Source organism: Triturus cristatus, chromosome 3_1 (genome assembly GCF_964204655.1).
Source record: "Triturus cristatus chromosome 3_1, aTriCri1.1, whole genome shotgun sequence".
NCBI lineage: Eukaryota > Metazoa > Chordata > Amphibia > Caudata > Salamandridae > Triturus > Triturus cristatus.
In genome coordinates this window covers 168,741,354-168,750,972 of record NC_140583.1, presented here as the reverse complement: position 1 = coordinate 168,750,972, position 9,619 = coordinate 168,741,354, and positions in this window count along the sequence as shown.

Here is a 9,619-nt window from a genome sequence, read left to right as displayed (position 1 = left end):
TGTCATTTATCCCGTTTAATAATTGTTCATATTTTTTATTGTCTTCCATAACATAGGCGATGTTAATGTAAAATATGTTTAAGGTGCTTTACAAACAATAGTAGTGCAATAATAGTAGTCTATAATGTAAAATAAATGTGGGATTTATTTTTATAGAATGTAACAATTTTAGATAAAAAATGTTACTGATGGTTCGAATTTTTGTTTTAGGTGCTAACTTCCTTTTAAAGGCAGTGAAATTGCATCCTTTGCTGGTACTATACCTCTGTGCACTTTGCTACTGCTAACCAGTGCTAAGGTGCTTGTGCTCTCTCCCCCTAAACATGGTAATATCGGTTTATCCACATTTGGCAAATTTAATTTACTTATAAGCTCCTAGTAAAGTGGTAATACATGTACCCAGGGCCTGTACATTAAATGTTATTAGTGGGCCTGCAGCACTGATTGTGCCAACCACTTGAGTAGACCTTTAGCCATGTCTCAGGACTGCCTTTTCCGAGCCTGTATGTGCAATTTACACTGCCATGTCGACCTGCCAAAAATAAACCTTTTTCCAGGCCCAAACCTTCCCTTTTTATAATAATAATATTAATAATAATAAAATGATTTATAAAGCGCCTGACTACTTTATCCTGAGTGTCCTTACGCTATAAATACCATATACATATAAGTAACCACCATGGTAGGCCCCAGCCGTGGTCAGTAGTAGGAGTAACTGCAGGGCGGTGACGTGGGGAGGGGGAGGGGCAGGGTGGGGGTTAGTAAGCTATGGATTACGGAGGTTTACAGGTAAGTTAACATATAAATTAATAAAGCGAATTTCGTTGCGTGCACTGCATCCCCAAATGTGATGCAGTGCATGCAACGAAATTCGTTTTATTAATTTATATGTTAACTTACCTGTACACCTCCGTAATCCATAGTTTACGACCCCCCCACCCTGCACCTCCCCCTTCCCACGTCACCGCCCTGCAGTTACTCCTACTACCGACCACGGCTGGTAGGCCCTGGAGAACCCAGAGGGTAGGATGCAATGTATTTAAATAGGCGGGACATGTACTTTTACGTTTTACATGTCCTGGCAGTGAGAACATTGGGATTACATTATTAAATTTTACAAGTGTAATTTCCAATTCAAAAGAGATAAACCCTTCAAGTCTGATGTCTCTGGAACCATAATTTAAAATCCAAATTCATGGTGAAGTCAGATTATAAATTGCATTTCAGAAAATGCCACTTTTAGAAAGATCTATTACCACACTAGGGCAACCCAATATTGCCTCGGAGAACTGGGTAATCTATATACAGAAACAATGGGCCTCTTTTATGGGGAATTGGCATAGGGCTGTGCCATAGGTTTTCTTGCTGCGCTGCCCTACACCAATGTGAAAGGGCAGGAATGCCCTGTATTTAAGAAATATGGTGCATTCCTGTCCTCTCCCTTTGTGCTGGTGCACAATTTGCTGCCTAGCATCATCGCAGGCACCCTTACACCATAGTGCAATGGTGTCTGGATTGCATGCAGGATTGCTTTTGTGCAGGAAGGTTCACCTTCCTGCATAAAAACAATTCTGAGATGCGTTTTCCACTTTCTACATGTGCTGCATAAGGAATAAACGAGGAGAAATTAAAATATTTCTACTTGTTATGCCTGCTTTGGGGAGGCGTAAGGTTTTAGCATTGTCATGGGTTTCCTTGGATTTTGCATGGAAAACCCATTACAAGGCCTATGGAACACCTCCCTGGCATAGAGTAAGGCAACGCAACGAAATGTGCTGCTCCATATTTATGAGGCCATGCAAAGCCACGCAAAGCCACGCAAAGCCACGCAAAGTGGCTTTGCAGGCCTTATAAATATGGTTGAGAGGTTTGCGCCGCCGGAGCATCAGAAAAAAGGACACTCCGGTGATGCAAATCTCTCATAAATAAGTCCCAATGTTCCTGTAGGAATTATTTCAAAAATACTTATCAATTTATTGGTCAATCTATCCAATGCTCTAACTAATATCAAAAACATGTTATTCAATATGAAACCAAATAATGATAATAATAATAAACAAACATCAAGTATAGTGATCTAGTAAAAAAAACATATTTGCTATCTGCAATATCTCTTGATCATCCTAAGGATTTTTGTTTACAATATTCAGGCTTAAACATACACTATAGACATATTAATGTAACCACATTGTCGCACCCCACACGATCTGGCCACAAATGATGAAATGCTTCTCAAAAAGATCCTAGGGGTGCGACAGTGTGTTTACATTAACATGTCTATAAAGTATGTTTAAGCCTGAATATTGTAAAACAGATGTATGTTCTTAGATACTGAGTCCAGTCGAGTAACTTCTTCTTTTCTCCGATTTTCAGAAGGACTGACTGATAAACAAAACATCGCTGTACACGGTGTGAGAGAGGAGGAATCGTCGACGTTGCGGTTTCTTTGGCCAAACAATCTCCGAGAGCACGATCTGGACACAGTACTAAGATGCCCCAAAAACGCCCCCCCCCCCCCTCGAAGGGCCAGTGAAACAAAACAGTAGCGGAGCATCATTTGCATCCCCTGCTCAGCATGTGCCACCCCCATATCAACACTAATGCTTACCTTCCTGGCACCAACAACCGAAATGGGCCGCCTCTATAGACAGTGCATGTCCGGTCACTAGGATTGGAAGCAGGCTGGGACCGCAGGAACAACTGCCCCTCGCCAACACACAGCAGAGGCCATAGAAGGGGCAGACCATCACACGTCAGCGTCATGCGCACAGATGCATTCCAAACCAAAGGGTGTTTGGGACCCAGGCATGCTCATTTGAATGTTATGGCTCTGCAGTGCTGATCCTATCGGCCCATGTTGTTAATACGATGTGGGCAGCACCCACTGACCACTGTCCTTTTCTAATTCAAGTAGCCCTTCTGAAGTGCACAAAGGCTGTGCCATCCCCTTCCATCAGTGTGTATTTCACCCAATTTTCAGAAATGCAGTGAATTGTACAATCTGTCTATTACGACTGCTCCACCTCTAAATGCTTGAACAAAGGCCTGAGATTCAGTTATGTAAAACACAGTCTTACTTGCACTGTACCACAAGCAGAGGTGCACACATGACAGCACACGCACGCTCTCTATCACCACATGCCAGCATAATGTAGGTGGAGTGAACATTCTGCACACAGCAGCAGAAAATAACATGCGTGTGTGGATATGACCAATGTTCAAATGAATGTTTGCAATAGTAATAATTCTCCCACATTTAGCAATACAAGGCAGCGCTTGGAGTCCTCCTCCTGACCTCACAAGACCACAATTCATCACACAGGCATCGGCTGTTGGCAAATGGAAAGATTGGCATGTGCCCACGACCACTCTTTGCTAAGAGTGGTAGATAAAACATTGCAAATATGGCACTCAGATGTAGGTGGCCCATCAGTCACCATGCCTGTAAAAGGTTCAATTGCACCACTATTTCTAAATAAAAGAATGTCTTGTTAGTAAAACATATGTTTACTTAGCTTACTTTCATCCACTTTAAACTAAGAAAGCCAACAATATGGACAACCGATTATAAATATACACGATTATAGTCGAACCACTTGAACAAAAAATTGAATGGGTTTAAATGCCACGAGCATTTATTGACAGATGTGTGTTTCCTGTTATACTACGATCTTAATATGCTTCATGACAAGAGACATGGAAGAACAATAACATTTTTAAAGGGATATTAATCTTGACATTTGCATCAAAGTTTACATATTGTGAAGTTGACAGAAAGGTCACATTAATTTTAGGCATGCTTTCAGCCCAAGACAAAGCAAAAGTTATTTTTCAGATAAATTAAGCAACTCTTTTACGTACATATCTTTGTTTGAGTTACTGTGTCTCAATGCCTCAATACCACTAACATTTCCGTCTGCATACCAACATTTTAGGGCATGATGTATTTATTTTTCTTCAAGGCCTATAAAGTGTCAGTCCACCAATGTTCAAATCATTAATGATTGCGAGCAGTCGTTTCAATACACTTAATATGTATGACCTGTCAGAGATCATTAAATTAGTTGTGACCTTCATTTATAAAAGAACATTAGACTATTTCAGGTATTAGCATAAGTTCTTGTATTGTGAACTAACATTTGGGACTGTATTTAATCTCTAGATAACATGAATGATGAACAAATACAAAACTTTGAAATATGGAAGGTCAGCTTCAAAGACTGAAAGCTAGAGAATGAGGCTTACGAAACATGGCAAACACAAAGAGATGATGGGCGGAGCGCTGAAACTTTTCAAACACCCACCCCCAGACACAGATCTGGGTTCAATCCATCATTGTTCTTTAGCTCACTTCGCCACACCAGCTCAGACCCAGCCATATGCAAATCAGTCTTGACCCTGTGCCTCATGGGAACAGTCCAGCCCAAACTGCAAAGCCAGATTGGTCTGAAGTGGGGTGAAAAAGTGAGCTAAAGAAAGTCTCAGGATGATCGATTCAACCCAGATCTGTGTCAGGAGTGAGTGTCTGAAAAGTTTCAGCGCTCCGGCCATCATCTCCTTGTGTTTGCTAAAAAAAGTTGGCCACGGTCCATGAGGCTGCAAAAGCTGAACAGCGGGCGGCAAAATAGGCACAAATGCCAGAAGCAACAACTGCTGCTGCCCAACCTAGCATAGTAAAAACATAAAGAAAAACTACTTTTTTCACATGGAAAAATGCAGAAGGCATACAATAAATTGGTCAAGGAGCTGAAAAAATGCTCAAGAAGCATCAATCAGCAATTGGGGCACATGACAATTGTTTCGAGGGGGGGTTCAGGAGCCCCGCTATTTAACTGCTCAGCAAATTTGAACATTGATCTTGTGGCTATGATACAGCGTACTTTTGTCACTGTTTTATATTTTATCTTTAGTACTCTTATTAATTAGATCGTTTAGATTAACAGAGTTTTGGATATTTGGTAGATTAAGGTATTTTAGATAATTAATTAGATATAAAAATAATGTAAGTTATTGTGAATAGTGTGCGAAAGTAGATTAACAGTTGAAGTGGACTGGCCACTTAAAGTAATAGTGGCAGTATTCCTGTCTTTGTCATGTTAGGTCTCAATAATTTAAACATGAGCTCCACGCTTGGTAGTTATTGCAAAGGGCAGGCAGGCTTAATTTAGGAGAAATATGTAAAACCTTTATCAGTACCCAAACAGTTAAAAAGCACAAAACACAACACAATAAATACCCCAATAAGTAAAAAGAATAGAGAGAATTTGTATGAACAAATAAACACTAAAACAACACAGGCTCTGTTGGTTCTTTGGGCACTTTTAAGGGAGAAAGAGAACACTCCAACACCAGCCAATGGTCCAGGGCATTTTAGGCACCACTTGGGAGCTAGGACTCAATCTCCCAGAAGTCACCAGCATGGTCTAGGGCAAACCTTGTTAGAACTGGTCAACTGGGCTCAACAGAGATTTGTGTTCTTGCTGCTGGAGCTGAACAGGAGGATAGGCATCTAGCCCTTGGAATCCACTCTTCTGTCCTGGGTACAAATGGTGAGCAGGTACAGTCCTTGGTGTATCTTTCCACGGGTTCAGCAGCAGTTAAAGTGCTTCTCTTGTCTATCACAGGTCTGAGGTGTTCTGAAAAGGGTAACAGGTGTGCCACTTTTATAACTGGGTCAGCCTATGGGGTAGGAGTGACTTCTAGACACTTCCTAACCAATGTGGTAAAAGTTCCCAGCTTTGCAGCAATTCTTGTGTTTTTTAATGTAACCTACCCTAAAGTGCTCCTACTCTATCTGAAACCAATATGACAGAACATTAATTCCCTTGTGCAGAGCTCTGGCCACATCTCTTATCTGTGTATTAAGGAAAAGAAGAACTCCACCCACTAACAAGTTCTAGAATGTTTTCCCCTCACTGTCTACTTGGACAATCGCAAAGGCAGGCTTAGGTGTGTTATATATGCCTTGGACAATGGTTACTCCTTTAAAGCTTGTGCATTTGGTGAACATATCCCCAAGCCCATCCTGTCAGGAAGAAATCACACCTCCTCCCAGCCTCAGCACTTTGGTTCCCTTTCCTGGGAGCCATTCACTCCTCCCAGCAGGTTGCCGGGTGCCAGTAGGGGATTGACTTTAAAAGCTTACTTGAGGCATTTAGCAGGAAAATGCCAACTTTCTAAAAGTGGCATTTTCAAAATAGTAATTAAAATGTTGACTTGCCCATTAGATTGGGTTTTAAATTACTATTACTTTGAATCCTTGAATCATGGTTCTATCTATTCACAAAATGAAGCTATGCATAATAAGGTGCTATAATGTAACCTAATGCTTTTCTATGGGAGAGTCCACCTTGCCACAGTGAAAAAAGACTTTGGGTATTTTTGCTGCAAGGCCATGTAAAGCTTTCATAAACGTACCCTACTTTTAAAATATCATGAACCCTGTCCTATGGACAGTAAGAGCATACCTTAGGGGTGATTTATAATGATTAAAAATGTAGGTTTAGGCCTGACAAAAGGTGCATTTGCCAGGGTCGAATTTGCAGTTTTAAAACTGCACACTCAGGCTGTAGAGGCAGGGCAGAAGATACGCTTTGCATTGTCACTTTAGCAGTGGCACAATAGCTGCTGCAATCCTTTAGTGACATTTAAATCACAGGCCCTGGAAACACTGGTCCCAAATACTAGCAATTTATAGGTAATCTAAATGTGCCAGTTAGGATTCTAACTGAGTCAATAGTTTTCAGATGTCGGAGCCCAAACACCAACAGCATCAGTTATAAAAATGGGGGTGATAATGCTAAAATAGACATTTGCATATCAATAGGTTAGGAGGGTTTATTCGCTTTTAGTATGTTTGTAGAATTGTGTAGGAGTATGCATAGCAGTGACTTTTCAGATCAGTGTTTTAATTTTATTTAGAATGTAGGGTAGAATAGGTTTTAGATATGAATTTAGAAAGGTCTCAATAATTTAAATCTGAGCTCAACGCTCGGTAGGTGTTGCAAAGGGCTGACAGGCTTAACTTAGGAGAAATATGTAAAAGCATTATCAGTACCAAAACTGTTAAAAAGCACAAAACACAACACAATAAATATCCTCCCTAAGTCCAAAATCATAGCGAGAATTTGAATGAATAAATAAACACTAAAACAACACTGGCTCTGTTGGTTCTTTTTGCACTTTTAAGGGAGAAAGAGAACACTCCAACACCAGCCAATGGTCCAGGGCATTTGAGGCACCACTTGGGAGATAAGACTCAATCTCCCAGCAGTCACCAGCATGGTCTAGGGCACATCCTGTTAGAACTGGTCAGCTGGGCTCAACAGAGATTTGTGTTCTTGCTGCTGGAGCTAAACAGGAGGTTGGACCTCTAGCCCTTGGAATCCACTCTTCTGTTCTGGATACAAGAGGGGAGCCGGTCCAGTCCTTGGTGTATCTCTCCATGGGTTTAGCAGCAGTTAAAGTCCTTCTTTTGTCTATCACAGGTCTGAGGTGGTCTGAAAAGGGTAACCGGTGTGCCACTTTTATACCCGCGGTCAGCCTATGGGGTAGGAGTGACTCCCAGACATTTCCTAATCAATGTGGTAAAAGTTCCCATCTTTGCAGCATTTCTTGTGTGTTTTATTGTAACCTACCCTACAGTGACCATTCTCTACCTGAAACCAATATGGAAGAACAGTGCTTTCCTTGTGCAGAGCTCTGGCAACATCTCTTATCTGTGTATTAAGGAAAAGAAGAACCTCACCCACAAACCAGTTCTGAAATATGTTTTCCCCTCACTGGCTACTTGGACAATCACAATGCAGGCTTAGGTGTGAGTGACGTATGCCTGTGACAATGGATACCCCTTTAAAGCTTGTGTATTTGGTGAACATATTCCCAAGGCCATCTTGTCAGGAGGAAATCACACCTCCTCCCAGCCCTAGTCCTTTTGTTCCCTTTCCTGGGAACCATTCACTTCTCCCAGCAGGTTGCCAGGTGTCAGTAGGGGATTCACTTTAAAAGGCTACTTAAAGCATTTAGCTGGAAAATGGCAATTTCAAAATAGTAGTTTAAATTTTGACTTGGCCATTAGATTGGGTTTTAAATTACTATTACTTTGAATCCTTGAATCATGGTTCTATCTATTCCCAAACTGAAGCTATGCATAATAAGGTGCTATAATGTAACCTAATGCTTTTCTACGGGAGAGTCCACCTTGCCCGCAGTGAAAAAAGACTTTGGGTATTTTTGCTGCAAGGACATGTAAAGCTTTCATAAACGTACCCTACTTTTAAAATATCATGAACCCTGTCCTATGGACAGTAAGAGCATACCTTAGGGGTGATTTATAATGATTAAAAATGTAGGTTTAGGCCTGACAAAAGGTGCATTTGCCAGGGTCGAATTTGCAGTTTTAAAACTGCACACTCAGGCTGTAGAGGCAGGGCAGAAGATACGCTTTGCATTGTCACTTTAGCAGTGGCACAATAGCTGCTGCAATCCTTTAGTGACATTTAAATCACAGGCCCTGGAAACACTGGTCCCAAATACTAGCAATTTATAGGTAATCTAAATTTGCCAGTTATGATTCTAACCTAGTCAACAGCTTGTATTTGTCGGAGCCCAAACTCCAACAGCATCAGTTATAAAAAATGGGGCGATAATGCAAAAATAGACATTTGCTTAGCAATAGATTAAGAGGGTTTATTCTCTTTTAGTATGTTTGTAGAATTGTGTAGGATTATGTGTAGCGGTGACTGTTTAGATCAGCGTTCTAATTTTGTTTAGAATGTCATGTTGAATATGTTTTAAATATTATTTTAGAAAGGGGAGTAGTGGATTTTATTGTTTTAGCTGAGATTGTTATTATACTGAGAGTGTATCAGTTAGTGGTTAGAGTATTGATTTTTAGATATTTAATAGTTGTTAAGTTGATATTAAGTTAGTGCAGTACTTCTATTTTCTATTTTTGCACTTTAATTAAATACTACTTTGCAAAATACTAGTATGTTTCAAAATTTCAACTATAAAATTATAGTTTTAACACATGAACATGCCTGACAAATTCATGTTCAAAACAATCTGAAATTAAGCAAAGATATACATTATGTTAGCTAATCAGCAAAATGTCAACACAATGACAACATAGGACAATTTATGGATAACATGGAAGTGCAAGGGCCCAAATTACCAACGTTTTTAAATTAAGTTTACATAACAAGGTGAATACAGACTCAATGCAAAAGCAATTTTGGTTTTTACAAAGTGACAAAAGTAAATTTTGAAACTCAGCACATGGCACTGTCTTTTGTTACCTTGTCCCAGGCAGGCGTTCTATGTGTTGGAATGAGCATTTTTGTGGATCAACCAATGGGATTATTAAGCTATATTTCCAAATCCATGTGTATGTGCCAAAATAGTGTGGTGCCTGAGGCTGACGAGCAAGGACACATTTCTTTCTTTCTCCTCGTTATTTCATCTTTGCATGTGTGCAGCATTCTGCAGCAGTCATACAAGGATAAAGAGGCCTCCAAGGATAGATTTTGTGCAAAAAACAAGCCTGGCCTTAGCGCAGGCACCCTTGCTCTACGGCAAAAGAATTGCAATATTCGTACTATGCAGCACAACGTACACC